Consider the following 23,042-nt stretch of genomic DNA (forward strand, 5'->3'; position numbering starts at 1 on the left):
TCAACGGCATCCAACCCTTAGTGATTACTTTCAAAATGGCTCTGAGCGCTATGGGACTCAACTGCTGAGGTCATTAGTCCCCTAGAACTTAGAACTATTTAAACCTAACTAACCTAAGGACATCACAAACATCCATGCCCGAGACAGGATTCGAACCTGTGACCGTAGCGGTCTTGCGGTTCCAGACTGCAGCGCCTTTAACCGCACGGCCACTTCGGCCGGCAGTGATTACTTTGTGCCAACGCTAGCCCATGTCATATATATGCGAATCAGACTGTAGTTCATATTTAATCAAATAACGAATGGTCAGTATACAAGTATGCAGGCCGGGGTGGCCGAGCGGTTCCAGGCGCTACAGTCGCAGGTTCGAATCCTGTCTCGGACATGGATGTGTCTGAGGTCCTTAGGCTAGTTAGGTTTAAGTAGTTCTAAGTTCTAGCGACGTTAATTTGACGTCTTCATCCATCTCCTGACGTCTCGCTGAATGAAGTCTGAAGTGCACGCACAGTTGTGTTGCCTGCCGCAAGGATTCTGTGAAGTGTTGTGGCAGCTGGCAGTCATTGCTGAATACACACATGTGCGCTAACACACACACACAAACACAAACAGTCATTGACTCCAGTGAGGGTGACAACTACTGTGGGTTGAACAACACATGCACAAGTCAGTTCCTCAGTTGGCGTAGAGTTGATGAGATTTTTCAATTACCTTGCATTGCAAGAATTGTAAGGAGGGGAGTGAACGTAAATGGACTTGTTGTATGCTAAAGAGCTGCGACAAAGCAAAGCTTGACCGATTATCAGATAATTGTCCACATGGGCTTTGTGGGCTGGTATACTTTTAGTAACCAACTCACCCACGATCATTACGTAAGATTTCTCGAGGGCGTAGGGGAATTGATTTCATTAAGTCGTCAACAGTGTAGCGTGATGGTTTACTTCCCATCATACGTTTTCTATATTCGTCCAAAGGTCGCTTGCATTTGTAGGGACACATGACAATGACCTTGTTACCTCTGCGTTAACACGAAAACACACACACACACACACACACACACACACACACGCACACACACACACGCAAATAGTCATTCATTCCAGTGAGGATGACAACTACTGTGTGTTGAACAACACATGCACCAGTCAGTTCCTCAGCTGTCTATCTGGCCCTTAAACGAATCTCACACTGCCGTGCTATGATGGATGGGTCTCTGCACCTGTAAATAAACTGTTATCTCGTTAGTTCATATATTTATATTTAAATAACGTATTTGTAATAATCACATTGGATTATTATTTTCCACAGTGTTTAAGAATTCAGGCCCTGTCATAGATAAGTGATCTGGATTCAACAGTGCGATTAAGAATGTGGTTCACCCAGTCAATCATATGATGAGAGGCGTAGTCGGATATCCAAATTAAGACAGGACTGGCTGAATACGATTAGGACGATCTTGTATCGAAATGAAATTACAGAAATCGGATAATTTCAACGTCTGTAATGCAACAATGCTGCGCACATAAATTCCTATGATGGAGTAACAGCTAGCAACTGTCTAAGAAAAAGTGAGAAATATGTCGACTAGCAGAAATGTAACGTAAATATAACCCATATTTATCTGATGGACATATTGAATCGAACAATACACATCTATTTCAGTGGAGGGAAGATACTCCATATCAGATTTGCTGATGACATAATAATAATAAAAATCCCGTGTGGCCGATAGGGGAAACCGTCCCCCATATGGGTGGTACCGAGGAAATCAAATACTTGGGGTGAACCAAATACTAACACAATCCTGAACGGCTACTCACCGTCTGTTATCTCAATGAGCTTGGCTGAAACTATTTGCTTCCAAAGGCTTCAACACCCTCTGGTCCTGTCCGGTCCTGGTATCACCCATGCCAAACCAATGAAACACAAGAAAACATGAACTACGCAAGCAACTGTAACTTTACCCCAGGTGGTACACAACCTGGCCCCCGATAGGTGGCAGTTGGATTTTCGCACTCTGGGGAGTCCAGGTTAGCACGGCAGAGAATATCGAAGATCTCTGGTAAATTTCCCTACAAGCAGAAAACATTCATTTGAAAACTAAGCATCGACACATTGACCCAAACAAGAAACCTCAATAATCTCACAAAAGAAATCGTCCGCCAAAAAATACAACGGAAGGTAGCGAAAGGCGTACCAATCTTCGGCACTGCATTTCTCGAACACAGATCTATCATCAACTCTGTCAAAGAAAACGCATCCATCAACAATCGACTTATGACTATGCTCATTCAGAGCCCCTATAAAAGATATACACTCGAAAACACTATGAGCAAAATTCACCAAGATGACGTGAAAATACTAATGGGAGACTCTCTATTTGGGACAGAAAAAACCTGTAGAAAAATAATTGGTACAAATTCAACACACCGAAACGCTTAAACCAACGGCACACGTCTGACTGACATCTGTCAACAATTCAACCACAAAAGAATGTCTTCCCACTTTAGGAAGTAGCCTGTTCCCAAGAAACATGTTTAGCTACCAGGTGCAAGCTGCTTTCATTCGCCTTTCGAGACTCGCTGAGAGCCAGATTTTTAATTCTTTTGTAGCAGAGCTACAAGCAGGCAGATACAAACGCAATAAGGGAATCGTAAGACAACGCTCGAGCAAAATGCGCCTTGCTACTTTCAGTAACCCTTAGTGACAGAGCGAAAACCTTACGATACTGGCAAATTCATAATGACGACATATAATTAATCAGCAAAAGAATTTTCTTTCACGATATCTAAAACGATCTGACATGCTAAAGTTGTTTACAAATTCTACGCCAGTAGAAACCTACTGGTTCTAACGATATCATTATACCAGAGTAGTTTTAAGAGTATTTTCGTCTAGAAATGAATTGCGTTGACGGTCGATCGATCAAGAGCGGGAAAGGTAAATCTTTACGAATATATGACGAGAGGGACAAGTTCTTGAGAGAGGACTTCTCTATCAATACAAGTGCTTGAGAGACGACTTTAATTTAAATCTCCTGGATAGTTTTGTTTCTCAAATCAAGAAGTGCGTTATCATACAGTAGCACATGTGATGTAGTTGTGTTGCTCGATTTTCTTACGCTAAGACCGAAAGGTGTCTCAGTTGTTGGCAACAAATTCCAGCTGTGTTGCACACAGCCCTTGGGGCAGAATTCGTAGCCCAAAACACACTTTTGGAGCTATCAGATGTAAAATATTATGTTCATACTACTCTTTGCTCGAGTTTATGTCTTTTGGAGGGGCTCAGCCTTTCATTTCTTCTTAGGAAGTTAACGATAAAGGCATCATAACACGTCACCAGTAACAGTACTGCATACGAATGCTCAATGAGCGACCTGATGACGTTCAATAATAGTCACTCCGTTGATTTTTGTTGTTTGGAATTAGAGCATGCAGTACTCCTACACCAGACTTCTGAACTTTGCCTGTTGAATGCAAATGTCGCATGATGGTAAAATGGTAATCTATCACATATATCAGTAGTCGAGACTTCCTTAATGTGGAAAATCATTCATGCCAGAACGATCTTTGTTGAGACAAGAATATCTTTTTCTGGCGTATTTTTCCCAAAATCAGTCGCTCCACACACAATTCAAATCTTTCTAGCTGCCTCCTCTGCATTCACCCCCCTGTTGTACCAAAAGTAAACGTTGTGTTGCAGATGTTACACCTATTTCCACTTACGACTCAATTTTACAATGCTTAACTGTAGTTCATGATTTTCAAGTTTGCAAAATCCATTGCTTAACTGCCAGATGATAACTAGAACTTCAAACTCGAAAATGACAGTTGAGACACGCACTGACAGCGTCGCGACGCGTTCACCTGGGCGGCGCCGGATTTCAGGCGGCGGGTGGCGTCTGGCCGGTGGCCGCTGCAGCGCGAGGAAACGCTCGAGCGTAGGCTGTTATGATCGCGCGCAGCCACTAGCTATCCTGCGGAATTGTTTCTGGAATATTTGTTATTGCTGGTGGGTAGAATGTTAAGCGAATTATCTTGGATGTTCAGTCAGATTCATAACTTTAGACCGAGTGTGGTGAAAAAAAAAATATATATATACAGTTGGACGCGAACAGCCGACTGTAAGTTTAGAACGCACGAAGCTTGCCACTAGACCACGGGCTCACGTAGTCCGACAGTGTCTCGGAAGTAGATAACACTTCCTCCTGACACTTCCGCATCTTACAGTGTTGCCAGATTGTGCAGATTGCCGGACTTAGAGTTGTCAGGGGCGGTCAGTTTTATTGGCCACCTTAAGTGAATGACTCGGACTTAGTCTCTGTGGCGGCCGGCCGGCGGTCAGTTTTATTGTCTAAGACTGTACATTACATGGCGCCACAGTTGAGTGATTTGTGGCGGTGTCATGGCGTAAGTCGCACTTCTAGTGGCAGACCAAGAACGAAAAACGCTTCGGCATTGCCAAATGTTAGCTAAAGCAACGGAGAGGATTTTCCCCGCCAATAAGAGGCGAATATATTCCAGTCAGACAAAAACACAGTTAACTACAGTGCCTTGAAGATCGTCTAAATAATAATAATAATATATCACGTACCTGTGTAATTTTATAAACTAATAAATTAGTTACTTCCGAGAGTGAAATAAAATTATATCATAGTCGTTGATCGATATTAAGCATTGACGCATTCCAGTACTTCTCATCTCACCATCTCTACGGCCCTCACCCCACTCCTCTCCCCGTCCCAAACAGCTGAGATTTGTTTTTTTATTGATCCATTTTCATCTACAGCAGTACAATGTGCGAGAAATATTTGGATTTGTATGTTAATATTAACAGTTTTACATATAATATACCTTTGTACATAACAACACACATTAATATATCAGTTAATGATGAATACTTAAATAAATGTTGTTGTGCTACATACAGAGAAATAAAATACAAATGTTCTTCTGAATGAGACTACATTGGGTTAACACAGAAAAATTTAGTTTTTCAGGTATTCATTTACTGTGTAAAAGCAGTGATCAACCAAGTACAACTTCAGTTTGGATTTGAAGTGACCAATGATTTGTATGTGTTTAAGCGTATCTGGTAAGGCATTGTATAGTTTGATACTAGGATGGATAAGGCCATTTGAAATAACTTTCTGTTGGCACTTTCAGCATGTACATCCAATTTTTGTCTTGTATCATAGCTGTGGATTGTGTGATTTTGAGTGATGAGTAGTCTTTTTGTATGTAAGTTTTGCTTTAAATGCATTATATTTTCAAGTACATATATGCAGGGAAGTGGCAGGATCATCCTTTTTTGAAACAGTGGTCTACGTGATTTGCGATTATCTACTCCTTCCATTATTCTTATAATTTTTTTTGAATTTGGAATGTTTTGATGGCATCTCCAGAATTTCCCCCAGAACATAATCCCATACCGGAGGTGAGAGTGTACAACTGCATAATATACACACTGAAGGGTGTTGTAGCTGGTACATTTTTTAATGTATGTAACACAAAACAAGAAGTACTTAATTTTTTCTTCATTTGCTCAATATGTGCTTTCCATTTCAAGTTGTCTTGTAAATGAAGTCCAGGGTGTTTTGGCAGTTGTCTGTCCATATAGCTCTAGATTGGGTGATATAATATTTTTTGTTTCTGCTGTGTGTATATCCATAGCTACAGTTTTTTCAGTTTTTATTATTAAGTTATTGTCATCAAAGTAACATGTTAGCCTGTCAGTGGCTTCTTTTATGTTTTTTACAAGAGTTTCTTCCGAATTTCCTGTAATTAGAACACTCGTATCATCAGCAAATTGAAATATTTTACTGCTCTCATTGCTTATGTTTAGGTCATTTACATAAAGTAAGAACAGAACAGGACCCATTACTGATCCTTGTGGCACTCCATATTTAACAGTCAGTAGCTTGGAATTATATTTCCTAATGACATTGTCTCTTTCTTGATCTATTTCGACATATTGTTCCCTATTCTTGAGATAAGAGCTGAGCCAGATGCAAGTTGTTCCCCTAATGCCAAGATTTTCTAGCTTGTGTAGCAATTTGTAATGATTTGTGGTGTCAAATGCCTTTGACAAATCTAAAAATATGCTCATGGTAAGTTTTTTGTTGTCTAATGCTATCAGTGCCTCTAATAGAAAGGAGTGAACTGCTGAATCGGTTGAGTGGTTTGCTCTAAATCCATGTTGAGATTCTGACAGAATGCCATTATCCTCTAAGGAGTTTGTTAGCCTTTCTTGTGTAATGGCTTTACTTTTGCTATTTTCAAACATGAAGGAAAAGCTCCTGTAGCAAAAGATAGGTTACAAAGGTGGGTTAAGGGCTCAGCAATCAAATCTCCACACTTCTTTATAATGAAATCAGGTATATCATCTACACCTGCAGAGTGTTTCATTTTGAGGCTTTTTATTGTAACTTGTACTACTTCTACATTTGTTGGGTACAGACTTTTTTCCCTGTTTCTGTATGCTGTTTTCCATTTGAAGTCTGTTGTAGTAGTTTCTCTGTTACATTTATAAAATAGTTATTAAACATATTAGCTACTTCCTGTGGGTTATTAATGTTTTCCAAGCCAGCCTTTAATACTATATTATTAACTCTATTTTTGTAAGATTTGGTTTCTTTCTTTACAACTAGGCAGATTACTTTGGTTCTGTTTGAAGCATCTTCTATGTATTTGTCACTGTCTCATTTCTTTGCCCCCTATATTATTTTATTTAAGATAGGTTTATATTTTTTAAAGTAACTATCAAACTCCTGATTTGTGATGTAGCCTCTTGCAATATTGTGAAGTTACTGTTTTCTAGCACAAGATTTCCTTATACCAACTAGTAATCCACTTGTTGCTTTTAATGGTTTGGGTTGTTTTGGCTTTCAATGGAAAAGCAAGATCAAAAGATCAAAATAATATTTAAAAATATTCATGAATGTCTGAAACTTATCAGAAATATTTTCTGTGCTATACACTATCTCACATGATTCTTGTTGGAGATAATTCTGGAATGTTTGTACTGCAGTATTACTGAAAGTTCTGCCCATGTGTGTAGTCTTCCTCATATAATTATAGGATGGATTAGTGTTTACACAAAAGCTTATATCCTGTGCATGATGGTCTGCCAGTCCAGCTTTAATTACAACTGATTTATATTTTGTTTTGGAGCTAATTATTATTTGGTCTATGGTAGTACTAGAATGATTCGTTTCACGTTTAGGGGAGCGGATTGTAATCTCCAAATTATTGGCTATTAATATGTTCATCAGCTCAGATTTTGAATTGGTTCGCTTATTAATGTCTACATTTAGGTCTCCACATATAAGAACTGTCTTTCAATTTGTTACTACTTTATTTAGTAAAGTATCAAGCCGAGTGTTGAATTTTTTTAGGTGGGTATCTGGAGATCTATATAAACAGATTACAATTAACTTGAATGCTGGAATTTCTATGCCTGATATTTCAAAATCTTTCTCAGTGTTTAAGGATTCAACATTGTATAAGTTATTGAATTCAATATCTTTCTTTATGTATATGCAGTTCCCTCCACATGTAAACTGATTTCTACAAGTTTGTGCTGCTAACACATAATCCGTTATTTTCACTGTCTTTAACTCATTTTCTTTCAGCCAGTGTTCAGTTACGCACAGTACATTAACATATCTGAGTTCACTTGATAGCAAGATTTCAAGCTCTCTTTCTTTATTCCTAAGTGACTATATATTCTGATGAAGAGGAGTGACCTGGTGAGATTTTAGGTTTGTTCTGATTGTACTTGGTTGATCATTTACCTTTATTCCCGAATTTAAATTGTGTAGGAAATCTTCATTCTCATCTAGAAGCATGAGTTGGTTTTTTACATTGGTTATAAGAAAATTTCCTAATGGTTAGATATAGGAACACTTTTTACATTTTATGCAAGACACTCTGCTGAATCCTTTAGGGCATCGCTTGCATTGGCCTTTCTGGTGGCTCTGTTGTGGCCAGTGACCAACTTCATCATATCTGACATTTGCAATAGGCATGGAGGATCTTCTTTGGAACTTGTATATCTTCTGTACATGGTCTTCCTCTTTTGTGACGAACAACATTTCCTGCCATAGTAAGACCGGAAGCAATATGAATGTGGAAATCCAGAAGAGAAAGATGAGGTGTTGTTTCCAGAATGAGATTTTCACTCTGCAGTGGAGTGTGCGCTGATATGAAACTCCCTGGTAGATTAAAACTGAGTGCCCGACCGAGACTCGAACTCGGGACCTTTGCCTTTCACGGGAAAGTGCTCTACCATCTGAGCTACCGAAGCACAACTCACACCCGGTACTCACAGCTTTACTTCTGTCAGTATCTCGTCTCCTACCTTCCAAACTTTACAGAAGCTCTCCTGCGAACCTTGCAGAACTAGCACTCCTATGTGCATATAGCGGAGACATGGCTTAGCCACAGCCTGGGGGATGTACTTTGGAAGGTAGGAGACGAGATACTGGCAGAAGTAAAGCTGTGAGTACCGGGCGTGAGTCGTGCTTCGGTAGCTCAGATGGCAGAGCACTTGCCCGCGAAAGGTGAAGGTCCCGAGTTCGAGTCTCGGTCGGGCACACAGTTTTAATCTACCAGGAAGTTTCATGAGGTGTTGTGCCTTGCTGATTCAACTGATGTCTGTAAGGCAACCATGAATTTACAACTGCAACATTGAAGCACCAATAAACTATTTTACATATACCACTTTTTGAAATGGACATTTATCCTATGAAGTTCTATGTGCATGTCTGCTAAATGCACTCCTCCCACGTGTTCATTACATTCCTTCACAATCAGTGGCCGATTTACCTGAATTGACTGATTATCCTTTTTACTCAAACTCTTGCATTTATCCTGTGGATTTATACCTGCTATGATGTTGGATGATTCATCAATGCTATAATCCAATGCCCCTCTTCCTTTCTTTTTTAGCTCCCTTTCTTCTGCTACGGGGCTGAGTGATATTCTGTCTGAACAAATAGTCGCAACACATAAAATACCTTTCCGTTTGAGAACGTCTAAAAGTTCTAAAGAGCTGAACCAATTATTAAAAAAAGCCTTGTAGATCTTGCCCTCTGGTAATTCTTCACACAGTGGCAGAACAATATCTCCTGAAACTCCTAAACCGTGCTCATCACATGTGCCTTTACCCACATAAATTGCAAAGTCATATATTAGGCCTGAGACTCCAGCTTGAATAAACACTTTATATCCCTATTTATGGGGTTTGTTTTTGAGATACTGAACTAAAGAACTTCTTCCCTTGATAGGGACCATCTGTTCATCAGTGCTCTGTTTCTCTTCTGGAGAAAGTTGCAACATATTGTTCTGTAAAGAATCTATCAGGGGCCTTGCTTTCAATAACTTGCCATGCTTGGGATCACCTTCTGGTTTCTGGTTGTTGTTATTACGTAGATGGAAGTATGACGTTAGGGTTTGAAACCTATTCCTACTCATAACATCTGCAATTGTTGGAAAGCGACACTGTTGTGACCAGTACATTTGATATTGTGACATTGGAACTGCACCCATAAATAGTAAAATACCAATATATTGTTTTATTTCATTGCAAGAAACATCAATGAAAACCCCATCTTTGATGTGGGCATAATGGTTTGTTTCAAGGACAATGGATTTGCATATTTCATCATCAATGAACATCTGGAAATAATTCATTGGAGTCAGGTCTTCATCAGATGGTGGTGGAGGTATATTGTCTTTCCATGTGGCGTCTGGCAGAACGAAATCACCTTTCTTCCATGAACAATTTTTATTCTTCTTTTTTGCGGGTTGAGCTGCTTCCTGTAGCATAATGTACGCATAAACAATCAGTTATGTGCATTTTGAGGTTACACTATGTAATAATTTTTCGTGCTGAAATGATATAATACTTACCTTACTGGTGGAAGGTTGTACACCATTACTTTCTATGTTTGTTACTTGCAGTTTAGAGATGTCCTCATGTTCAATAGTATAAGCCTTTCCTTGCATGTGTGTTTCAATATGATTACTTTGTGGAGATTCTAGGACACTGTTGGAGTCATTTTAGATGAAGTCAGACTCATTATTTTCTTCGTCTGACAAAAAGCTAAACTCTGAAATATCGACATCTGGAATCTGCAGCAGCTCTCATATTTCCTTATCAGTTAGACTTTTTTGGGGGAATGCCATTCTCATAAAACTGTGAAACAGGAAGCAGTTTCTGAGGTCATGTAAATGCAAGACATGAATTCCCGTAGTTGCCAAATGGCAACAGTCACATTTCAGTAAGTGATCAGAGTATAAATCAGGGCCGGCCAGAAATTCTGCACGCGTGCGGTGCTCCTGCACGTGTGCAACTTCCGGGTCACAGCGTGCACGCCGCAGCCGTCAGCGTTCATGCAGTGCAGGTTTCTACGCACAGATGTCGCTTTATCCACTTGCTGGGGTACTCTGTTCCGACGCATTTTAGTACTCTTTCCACAGCTTGCAAGCCAACCATGGGAAGGTATTCCACGTATTAAACATTTAAAATACTGTCACAGTCTACTCATTGAGACGTCTACTTTTATGTTTACAGTTTAACCCAGTAAAACAAGTAATACAATTAACAACAGTGGGTTTTTATAGGCAGCTTGACTGACGGCACGTAAATACGCGTAATGTTTTCGATCTAGTATTAAAAAAAGGGAGCACTTAGCGACTTCCAATGAACCTTATTCATGATTTCAAATAACATTAAACTAATGCAAGGTTTCCTATAACTAATTATCGGTGCCCTCAGTTACACCCACATAATTTCTGTCTCACTGACCTCTGAACAGAATGATAACCGCAGACCTCTCGATGATCACCTGTTATTTCAATACCATTATTGCTATATCTTTCATCAGTTCGGTCTGAAATCTGCATAATAACTGACAATTAGATGAATGTTATGTTTTATCGACTTCAGCTGAGCGTACCCTTCAGACATTTAAAAAAAAACCTAAATGTAAGTATACATTGGAACAATCGGTTTAATGACCAATTTTCCTGATAATAATCTAACATGGAGCCGAATGAGGCAATATTGCACAGTTAGTAAACAATATTTTTTAATTATGAAAGGAATAAATCCAAACACGTTTATCACTGGTCATGAGAAATGATATAGTTAATATCGGGCACAAAGGCACGGCTCATTGACAAACGCAAGCAGTTGCGAAGATTTTCATCACTTATGCTTGACCGAAACCTTGATTTATTCATTTTCATCACCGAGAAAAATCTTTCACAAACATATGTCGACCCGAACATGGACATAACTCTCGCGGCTTCTCGGTGCAGGCGTCGAAATTCTTGTTGTGAAAAATTTTCGTTGAATTCTTTTGTACTTCGCACTGCAAAGAACTTGTCCATCTGTCTTGTATTGCACTGTAGGTCCATCAGTTCGATCTGTAGATCATTTGGAGCATCTTCAACTGATGACGAGAACGGTCAAGCAAAGAGGCGAATGACAGCAGACAAACTCGTAACATCTGCAAATCGTGCTCGAAATTGTTCCTTAATTTTTACAATTATTGACACTTGTTCTTGAAATCTAGCACTTCCATGGACCAGTCCAAGAGTCGGGAAATGTGCAGTGTTTTCTGTCAATAGTTGGCTCTCCCAAAGCGCAAGCTTCCTTTCAAAGGCATTTACTTTTTCCAACATGTCAGAAATTAAATTATTTTCACCTTGTAAACTGACGTTCAGGCTGTTCATGTGAGACGTAATGTCCACGAGAAATGCAAGGTCTGATATCCAACAATGGTCTTCCAACATAGGGTCACTTTTTCCCTTCTCATGCAAGAATGTTTCTATGACCAAAAGTAAATAAAAAAATATTTTCAGCATTTTACCTCGACTGAGCCAGCGTACTTCGATATAGTAAGGTATGTCGCCGTACTCCGCTGCTAATTCCTCCAAGAACCGCCGAAACTGTCGATGCGTAAGCCCACGTGTCTTCAGATAGTTTATGGTACGCACAACAAGTTGCATGACGTTTCTAACGTTACTAATTTTGCAGAAAGCGCCTCTCGCTGCAGAATGCAGTGAATTCCATACAACGTCTCGTCCGTGCACCCTAGCTTTTTGCGCATACGTGCTATGAGTCCTCTCTGATGGCCTTGCATTGATGGTGCTCCGTCTGTGGTTACTGAGACTAACCGATTCCAGTCCACACCGACACCATCAATCGCTTGCTCGGCAGCTTGGAGTAAGTCCGCACCTGTAGTAGTCCCTTTCAAAGGTACTAAGTCCGAAACGTCCTCTGTTGCACAAAGGGCGTTGTCGACACCTCGTATGTATATCACAACCTGGGCTGTATCTGTAAGATCTGTTGCTTCATCGAGAGCAACAGAGAAAGCAACAAAGTCTTTAGCCTTATTTATTAGCTGCCTGTGCACATCGCCGGCGTCTGATACGTCTTGTCACTGTTTGTTTGTATATACTGATTTCTTGAAACCTGCTGACGTTCGTGGGACACACAAGTTCTGCAGCATCAATCAGACGCCTTTTCACAAGCTTCCCTTCGGAAAAGGGTTTCCCAGATTCTGCAATTTTAGAACTTGCTCGCAGTCAAAATTTAGTGTGGTTGTCATTCTGGAAAATTGAAAACAGTACATTGTACAGCGTACAGTAAAATAGACATAAATGTAACCCAAGAAACTAAGAGTTCAAGAAGTATCAGTTTCTTGTACGTCCAGTAAAATGGAGTTGATGTGTCTCATCCATTTTCTTAAGGACATTTAATTTTGCTTGCCGTTCTCCACTGTTGAGTACACTACAATCGTCTTTGTGATATGTATTGTAGTGTCTTTCAATTGAAAACTTACGCTGGCCGCCTATTATTCGGCGGCACAGCAAACACTGTGAGTTTTCGCCGACGGCTACAAAAAAGAATTGCAGTTCCCAGTCATTTTTAAACGACTGAGAACACAGATCTAACGTCCTTTGCTTTTTCATAGTACCTGTCATTTTTCAGTACTTCTCTGTTAAGGTTACGGTCACCAGGAATAAACGAGACTGGGTATGTTGCGCTCTTGCTTGTACCACATAAACAGGGAAGTGGAGCCGTCGCCGTTCATTTAGGACACATGCCTAATAACAAATGTCGCTGTCGCACACGTGCGCACATGTGCAGCACTTCCTCACGTCTGCACATTGTGCAGCGTTTGGCCGGCCCTGATATAAATCATTACAAATGTGTTATTATTTTACAGTTGGTGATACATTGCATTTTTAACAATATTATGCAAAACTTACCTTATAAATATTCGTGGAGAGAGGAGTACAATCCAATTGCACACAACAGCTGATCGAAACATCAGAATGGCAGCTCATACCAAAGATTACTTTTAAGACTCATAGGTGGGCATTCTGCTTCCATCTGTTGCTGATTTCTCAAAACACATATGTGTGGCCACAAGGCAATTACAGGATAAAGATTAGAGGTGGACAAATCCAAGAGTGGCCCATAAGAAAGTAGTGTTGCCACATGGCTACACTGGGGATAAAAGGGTTAAGGAAGAGAACCACAATTGTAACTTTTTTATATCATAAGATGACATTGTCTTGTATACGTTATAATCATTTTAAATAAAACTTTCTTAGACTTTGCATGTCACTTGATTATTTTTTTTTACTGCGGTAAAAGCAAAGGTAGTTCCAGATACCTTTAGCGCCCCCTCCTCGAGGTATTTCTGTATCCATCATTGACGGCACCTTACTTTGTTTTTACGTGTTACTCAAAGACAACTTTATTTTGGCTAAATAGTGCACTTATGAACACAGACAAAATGTCTGGTTTTGGACCACGTGTAATGTGTGTGATTCTGCAGAACATGTAGTGCCTTCGACAAACTTTATGGTCATTGTCAAAAGACCGTATCACATATCTTGATTTGTTGCAAATATTTCAGAAAGCAAAGATGCATTAAATGCTGCACTTTTTTGTCTGTTCGTTATTTTCCCATCTGCCCTGCCCAAGTTGGGAGAGCAAGAACATTAACGTGTCATTCTGAATCAGCTGTATAATCAAACTTCATAATCAGATTTTTCATCCATCAAATAAAACAGTTCATCTATAACTTACCCCGGCACTAATACAGTCATAAATGTTATGGGAAAAACTTAACCATTCTTTCAGAAGAAACAGATCAGTTATGATTGAATTTATTTACTTTACAATCTAACAAACGTTTGAGAAAACTTGATGTTAGAAAATCGAGGAGAGAATGTAATAATATTATGAAAAAGATAGTTGCTACTAACCATATAGTGGAGATGCTCAGTAGTAGATAGGCACAAGAAAAAGACTGTCACAAAATAAGCTTTTGGCCAAAAAGGCCTTAGCCACAAATAGACAAAACACACACACACACACACACACACACACACAAGCAAATGCAACTCACGCACACACGACCACAGTCTCTGGCAGATGAAACCAAACTACGAGTAGCAGCAACAGTCCATGATGGGAGAGGCAACTGGGTGGTGGTGAGGAGCGAAGAGGGGGAGGGATAGCAGGTTGGGGGTCGGAGACAGTGAAGTGCTGCTGGGGAGCGTGCAGGGACGAGGTGGAGAGATGGTAGGGCAGCTAGGTGCAGTCAGGAGGTCAGGCAGAGGGCGGGGGGTTGGCAGGAGAGGAGAGAAGTAAAAGGACTGGGTGCATTGGTGGAGCCGAGGGCTGTATAGTGCAGGAGTGGGAACAAGGAGCTAGATGGGTAAGGACAATGACTAACGAATGTTGAGGCCAGGAGCGTTACAGGAACGAAGGATATATTACAGGTAGAGTTCCCACCTGCACCGTTCAGAAAAGCTGGTGCTGGTTGGAAGCATCCATTTGGTACAGTTCGAGGAGCAGTCATTGAAATGAAGAATGTCATGTTCAGCAGCGTGCGGACAGATAGATTTTTGGTTGTCATGCCCACATAGAATGCAACACAATGGTGTCATAGGTTGCCCCGCCTTTGGTGGGATAGGTGATGTTTGTGACCGGACTTGAGTAGGTGGTGATGGGAGGATGTATGGGACAGATCTTGCATCTGCGTCTATTGCATGGACATGAGCCATTAGGTAAGGGGTTGGGAGCAATGGTTGTGTAGGGATGGACAAATATATTGTGCAGGTTTGTCATACCACTGTGAGAGGGGTGGGAAGGTTAGTGGTCAGGAAATTTCTCACCTCAGGGCATGACGAGAGGTAGTCAAAACCCTGGCAGAGAATGTAATTCAGTTGCTGAAGTCCTGGGTGGTAATGAGTTACTAGGTGAATGCTCCATTGTGGCCAGACGGTGAGCTATTGAACACTTCCTTTCCAAGCATCCAATGGATTCCAAACCAACAACCTCCTTCCTAGCTACCATGACCAAGTATATCCTCACCCAAAATTACTTCTCCTTTCAAGGCATTACCTACAAACAATGGCAATGGGCACCCGCATGGCACCATCCTATGCCAACCTATTCATGGGCTATTTGGAGGAATTTGGCCACACTGAAGCATTCCCCTCGTAACTCAGCACCACCCAGTACTGGAGAAACTGAATTAGATTCTCCATCAGGGTATCGACTACCACTTATCGTGTCCTGAAATGAGAAATGTCCTGCCCACTAACCTTCCCACCCCGCCTACTGTGGTATTCCACCATCCACTGAACCTACACAATGTACTTGTCCATCCTTACACAACCCCTAGTCCCGATCCCTTAACTCGTGGCTCATACCCCTGTAATAGACCTAGATGCAAGACCTGTCCCATACATTCTCCTGCCACCACCACCTACTCGAGTCCGGTCACAAACGTCACCTATCCCACCAAAGGCGGGGCCACCTATGACACCATTGTGCTGCATTCTATGTGGGCATGACAACCAACAAGCTGTCTGTGTGCACGAATGGCCACCGACAAACTGTGGCCAAGAAACAACTGGACACTCCGCTGCTGAGCATGACATTCTTCATTTCAATGACTGCTCCTTGGCCTGTACCAAATGGATGCTTCCAACCAGCACCAGCTTTTCTGAACGGTGCAGGTGGGAACTCTACCTGTAATATATCCTTCGTTCCTGTAACGCTCCTGGCCTCAACATTCGTTGGTCATTGTCCTCACCCATCTAGCTCCTTGTTCCCACTCCTGCACTATACAGCCCTCGGCTCCACCAATGCACCCAGTCCTTTTACTTCTCTCCTCTCCTGCCAACCCCCCGCCCTCTGCCTGACCTCCTGACTGCACCTAGCTGCCCTACCATCTCTCCACCTCGTCCCTGCACGCTCCCCAGCAGCACTTTACTGTCTCCGACCCCCAACCTGCTATCCCTCCCCCTCTTCACTCCTCACCCCCACCCAGTTGCCTCTCCCATCATGGACTGTTGCTGCTACTCGTAGTTTGGTTTCATCTGCCAGAGACTGTGGTCGTGTGTGCGTGAGTTGCATTTGCTTGTGTGTGTGTGTGTTTTGTCTATTTGTGGCAAAGGCCTTTTTGGCCAAAAGCTTATTTTGTGACAGTCTTTTTCTTGTGCCTATCTACTACTGAGCATCTCCACTATATGGTTAATAGCAACTATCTTTTTCATAATATTATTACATTCTCTTCTCGATTTTCTAACATCAAGTTTTCTCAAACGTTTGTTAGATTGTAAAGTAAATAAATTCAATCATAACTGATCTGTTTCTTCTGAAAGAATGATTAAGTTTTTCCGATAACAGTTATGACTGTATTAGTGCTCAGCAAACTTATGGATGAACTGTTTTATTTGATGGATGAAAAATCTGGTTATGAAGTTTGGTTATACGATTCATTCAGAATGACCTGTTAATTTTCTTTCTCTCCCTATTCAGGCAGGGCTGATGGTCTTCTGCCATCCACTGAACTTACACAATATACTTGTCCACCCCTACACAAACCCTGCTCCCAACCCCATACCTCGTGGCTCGTGTCCCTGTTATAGGCCTCGATGCAAGACCTGTGCCATACATCTTCCCAACACCACTGACTCAAGTCCGTTCACAAACCTCGCCTATCGCATCAAAGGAAGGACTATCTGTGAAACCAGTCATGTGGTCTACAAGCTAAGCTGCAACGACTGTGCTGCATTCTATGTGGGCATGACAACCAACAAGCTGTCTGTCTACATGAATGGCCACTGACAAATTGTGGCCAAGAAACAAGTGGACCACCCTGTTGCTGATCATGCTGCCCAACATGACATTCTTCATTTCAATGACTGCTTCATGGCTTGTACCATATATATCCTTCCCACCAGCACTAGGTTTTCTGAATTGTGCAGGTGGGAACCCTCCCTATGTTCCTAGAACCCTCCTGGCCTTTGTTAGTCATTTTCCTCACCCATTTGGCCTCTTGTTCCCATTCGAGCACTAAAGTCTGTAAAGGCCTCCGTGAGAAACTCAATATATTTTGAGAGGGACCGCTCAAAAATGCAGATGCGATGGCCACAAGTGGCTAAGCTGTATGGAACGTATGTCTTGGTATGGAACAAGAGGCAGCTGTCAAAGTGGATGTATTACAGGTGGTTAGTAGGTCTGATATGGACAGAGGTCAACATCAAGGAAGGCGGTTGTTGTGTTGAGTAAGACCAGGTGAAGCGAATGGAGGAAAAGCTCTTGAGGTTCTGGAGGAATGTGGATTGGGTGTTCTACCCCTTGAGTCTGCAGCACATGGCCTAGTGGCTAGCATTGCTGCCCCTGGATCACATGGTCCTGGGTTCAATTCCCGGCCAGGTTGGGGATTTTCTCTGCCCGGGGACTGAGTATTTGTGTTGTCCTCATGATTTCATCATCATAATTCATGACAGTGGCTAGGCTGGACTGTGTAAAAAATTGGTCTTTGAAAAAATTGGGATTTTGTATGGGTGCTGATGACTGCACAGTTGAGTGCCCCACAAACCAATCATCATCATCATCATCACCACCACCACCTCCCCCCCTTGATCCAGATCGCAAAGATGTCATCAATGAATCTGAAGCAGGTGAGGGGTTTAGGATTCTAGGTGTTTGGAATCTGTAAAGCATTTGGAAAGGAAGTGTTCAATAGGGATAAGACCATGGGTATTAGAGATGTTAGTATAAAGGATGTGGCATCAATAGTCACTATTTATGCCACCTCTCCCTCCCCACCCCAGCATCCTCCTTACCCCCACCCAGTTGCCTCTTCCATCATGCACTACTGCTGCTCATAGTCTGGCTTCAGCTACCAGAGACTGTTATCATAGGTGTGTGTGTGTGTGTGTGTGTGTGTGTGTGATCTATTTTTGACAAAGGCCTTATTGGCTGAAATGTTATTTTGTGACTGTCTTTTTGTTGTGCCTATCTATGACTCCGCATCTGCCCTATAGGGTGACTAGCAACTATCCTTTTCATAATATTGTTGATGCAAGTATTGTGTGTTAAAAGAAACACTGCACTCCCACACTCTGCAGTTGAATTGTCATAGCATAAGCTGTTCCCACAAGCATTCAAGGGAGTGATAAAACAGTATGATTGGAATAAATTGTGATTTGTTTCAATTCATAATTTCAGTGTTGGATTTTGGTAAAGTTTTTTTTTTTCCTTGATGGATACAAGTGAAGTTTGTATCACTTTTTGACTCATGTTGGTGTATAATCTGGGTGTTAGCTTTGTAAATGCACATCATGGAATGTGATAAAGATTCACTCTTCTACTGTCTAAGTATTGTCCTTTTTGTTGTTCAAGTTCAAATTAAACTCTATATCCTAATTAGTTGAATAATAAATGTTATCATCATTTGTACTGGCATGCATTATCTCAATTCTCTCATCTAACATAGTTCTTTTATGAACTTAATATTGTTTGTGTTTTTTTAAGAATTTTATTTCAGGCTTAAAACCAGAGAGATCGGTGATGAACTATTGGACGGCAAATGACCAAATGCCAATAGTGCAAATTTGTTTTTTATTTGATACTAAAGCCTCGCGTAGAACCTCCATACCAATCTTTTTCCAGTAGCTTTGTGATATTTTTGTAAAATTGTAGTACGTTGATCAGACACTTGCAATCTAACAAGCACGTTAACAGATTTGCTCACTAGTGTGACATGAAAGCAGAGGAAGGGGCGACTTTGAGGTAAAAAAGTTCTAAATGAAGGTCAAGTAATTCTTTTGCACTTAGCTGCAATGTGTACTGAAATATATTCTGTCCCCCATCTTCAATGAAACTTTCTTTCCCATAAAAAACATAGAGTCTTAAATACAGGTAGTGCTTCGTAGCTGTCAACATTGCATTTTTGAATGGTTGAGCTTGCATAGTAACAGTCAGCTATAGATTGACATCAGGTAAGGAAATGCATTCTACCTGTTTTTAGTCTAGTGTAAAACTGACAGCATTGTAGAATATGTTTGAAAATTATGTAACTGTCAATTTACTTCCTGATTTGGTTCAGAATCCTGATAAACTGAGACCATATTTTCTCATCATTCTAATTAAATATTCTGATTTGTTCTCACTCAAGGAATAAGACAGGAATAGCAAATTTATGGTTGTGATTCCAATTCCTACAGAAACTTCTGCTTCCTTCACCATTTCAGTTGTGAATTCTCTGTCTTGGTCATCATTGTGACAACAAGGTAGTGTTGTTTGATGCACTTATGTGTTTGCTTAGTGGTCGCAGTGCAGTGTGGCAGCTGACACGGGTACGGATGCGTGTCCATCCACAGAAATATCAGATTCGAGAAAAAGGCTGCTAGATGGTGACGTCAAAAATGAGGTTGCTAAGAAATGACACTATGCTGGAGGTGGGGACAGCACTTCCTATTCCAGATTGTTAGTACCAAGCTGTGCTAGGAAAGGGTGGAGAGACAATAGCTCAGCTGCAGAAGGATACAGGTTAACGTGTTAGAGGCCAACGACTTTTGTCCGGCCACAAGAGAAAGACTGTGGATGCCATTATTTCTGTTCTCATCTTCATCAACCAGATCTGAATGCTAAACAGGCTACAGATTTTGACAGAAAACAACTGCTGAGCTTGACAAGCAGGTTAAAACACTGGTACCAAACAGCACTGCTGGCACGGTTGTTGGCAAGGCAGTTAAATTAAGTAAATTAAAGAGGAGAGTGGTTCATATGTCAAGATTTCTCAAAAAGCAAAAGATCAGATTCTGCAGGAGACATGTGTAATTCTCATTGGTGACATGGAAAACAATGAGACTGCTTGGAGAATAATTTTGGTGAAAATTGTTGAAGACCCTCACAGCCTTCATGTGAGTTATGCAGATGTTTCTTGTCCTGTAGTTAATTATAGCCCAACAGGCTCTTCGTACACTAACAGTGGACAGCGTGCACCTACGTAGCTCAACTACGAGTCTGAATACTACTGTCAGTTGCTAGCTACTAAATGGACTAAACCTAAGCCTGAATTTAGAATCACCAACAGCAGGTACATCATTGACAACCCAGTTACTGGAACACATACAAGTTGTATTATGTGGAAGTGGCTCCTCAGAATGAGTGACAGGAGAAATAATGGCTGCAATGAGCACGTCCGCTCCCTGCAGAATCCTCGGCGTGGGCCTCGGACTGGCAGGTGTAGGGACACTGCAGGGACAGCGGCTGGGGGCAGTGATTCAGCTGGCTACTGAGGAGCGGATGTGCCTGCTCTAGCACCTTTGGGCCAATTTTGGCACAGTGTCAGCAGTTAGCAGCCACACTGACCATTTTGATTGTCCAAATGGTGGCTAAATCCTTTCAGGCAACAAATGAGCTCTCCAGGTGCATCCTCCCCTCCATCTCTCAACAGCAATTCATTTTGTTTAGGCACAGGTGGTGCAGCCTCACCACTGCTGAAGGGAGCAAGTGTAGACCTCAAGGAAGATCACAAGAAAGTCAATGTGGAAATATGTTGGTGTAATACTGGCCCTGGTGGCTGTGCACATGCCGAAATCTGACATCCGTCAGGAATGAGTATATGAATATTGAAGAAAGGAACTGTAAGGCTGTGGGTATCGGGGATGTTAGCGTAAAGGGAGGTGGCATCGACAGTCTCTATTAAAGGTGTCTCACTTAACAGTGTGTATAAAATAGTTCACTCATTGTACAGAACACTGCACTGAACTCGCAGCAACTGTGGTTAGAAGTTTGCTGCTGGCGCACAGAGAGCAGCGAGCACCGAATTTCTGAGTAATTAAATTATGGTGTAAGATATTTGTGTTCCGGGATCAGTTTGCTACGAAAGTTATCAGCACACGCAGACCATTTCATGAACAGCATTATTAGGAAGATTATTAATGCACAGGGATCACTTTGTTTAATTAAAGAGATTAATAGTAAAGTTCAGGAGTTAATCAGTTTACACAATTTTAGAAAGATTGTAAATGGAGCCAAATTTGTGTCATATTTTCACAGTTGGAATGCACAAAGTCATCGAAAGCTGAACAATAGCACAATTGCAGTCACCTGACCAAACCAGTAAGAGTATAAAATCGAACGAGAAAAAAAGAATCTTTTTAAGGAAATGCATGTCTAGGTCATATTCTGCAGTAACATTGACAAGGATAATTTTGAGTACAAAACAAAAATGTTGAGCTATTACTTAATTTCCTTGAAAGCTGTTGCTGGCACTGCCATTTTGGCAGAATAGGCAGCAAAACATTTGCAGAAAATTGTCAGTTGTTCTATAATATATGACATATTCCAGTGTATTTGTTACATGTTGGATGAATGTGTGAAGTTTTGTGGAATGTGTTCAGCGGATGAAATGTTTGCGGAAAGTTGCCTCTTGTAGGTACCGCACTAATATTCCTTGTTCAGTGATAAATATACTTCAGTGTTATGTGAACATTCTGCACCCTTGTTGGCAGCAATCCTTTTATAAAGTGTCTGTGTTAGCTGCATTGATGTAGTAATTGTCTAGGAAGTTTCCACAAGAGACTATGGTTCTGTTTTCTCTGTGCTTATTAGCATGTCATGTTTTCTTATAATGTTAATCACGAAGATGAAAAATGAGTGGAACTCACATCTTTGTTTTGAGTATGACATCAGTATGCATTTTTCAAATTGTAGGGTTTTATCATTATCACATTCGTAAGTGAAACGTGATAACTACTGTATAGATGAGAGTCTTCAATGTCAAGTTTCCATTATATTTTTATTGTCATTACCTTTTCATTATTATTATCATTAAGATAAAGATAGTGTACAGGAGAACAACTTGCCCTACTGACACAAAGATCATGACTGTTTTGTGGGAAATTTAGTTGATGGAAAATTTCCAGAAAAGTTTCTCTAAAATTGTACACTATTTATGTATATTGTACAGTGCTTCCTGGGATCAAGAAATTGTGAGAAAATCAGTATGTGAGTAAGAAATCTCTTGTTAATGTTTGTTTTTCTGTTTTTGTAAATTTTAATATGTTTCTAAGAGCTATGAAAAATTTCCATTCTAGATGTCTTGATTTTTTAAAATATTATTTCAAGGTAGATGTATTTGATGACCTAATAGCTGTTCATTAAACTGCCTTAAGTAAGTGGACTGTGGATGATATAATTTTTTCTTACAGATTATGGTGCATATGAAAATGTGGTAGATATTTTATGTTTAAGTGAACGTTGGTGTAAAAAAGATGAGCTTGAGTACAAAGTATTGGATGATTACACACTACTTAGCTGCTATTGCAGAAAACAGCACTTGCATGGTGGGGTAGGAATATATGCAAAAACACCTCTTGCACCAAACTGTGGCAGGATGGATCTCAATACCCTTTGTGATAAAACGTATTTTGAAATATCAGGTCTAGTAATTGAGAACCTTAAGCTAATGATAGTAGTAGTGTACAGGCCACCTAGTGGTGACTCCCATTTCTTTCTGGAGAAACTTGAGGAGCTCTTAATGTACATATGTATACTGAAATGGAAAAAATACAATATTGTCATTGGAGGCGATATCAATTCAAGTTTTGATGTCCTGAAGGACAGAAAAACTGTGACAGAGCTCAAAAGGTGTTTCAACAATTTAACCTGTACTATGTTAACTGCAAACCTACCAATGGCTC

At 40.7% G+C, this 23,042-nt stretch overlaps 1 pseudogene; it reads left to right on the forward strand.

Moving 5' to 3' along the window:
* LOC126460251 (RNA-binding protein Pasilla-like) overlaps nt 1–20,655 on the forward strand; it is a 118,430-nt pseudogene extending 97,775 nt beyond the window's left edge.
* The last annotated feature ends 2,387 nt before the right edge of the window (nt 20,656–23,042 follow it).

Source organism: Schistocerca serialis, chromosome 1 (genome assembly GCF_023864345.2).
Source record: "Schistocerca serialis cubense isolate TAMUIC-IGC-003099 chromosome 1, iqSchSeri2.2, whole genome shotgun sequence".
Lineage (NCBI taxonomy): Eukaryota > Metazoa > Arthropoda > Insecta > Orthoptera > Acrididae > Schistocerca > Schistocerca serialis.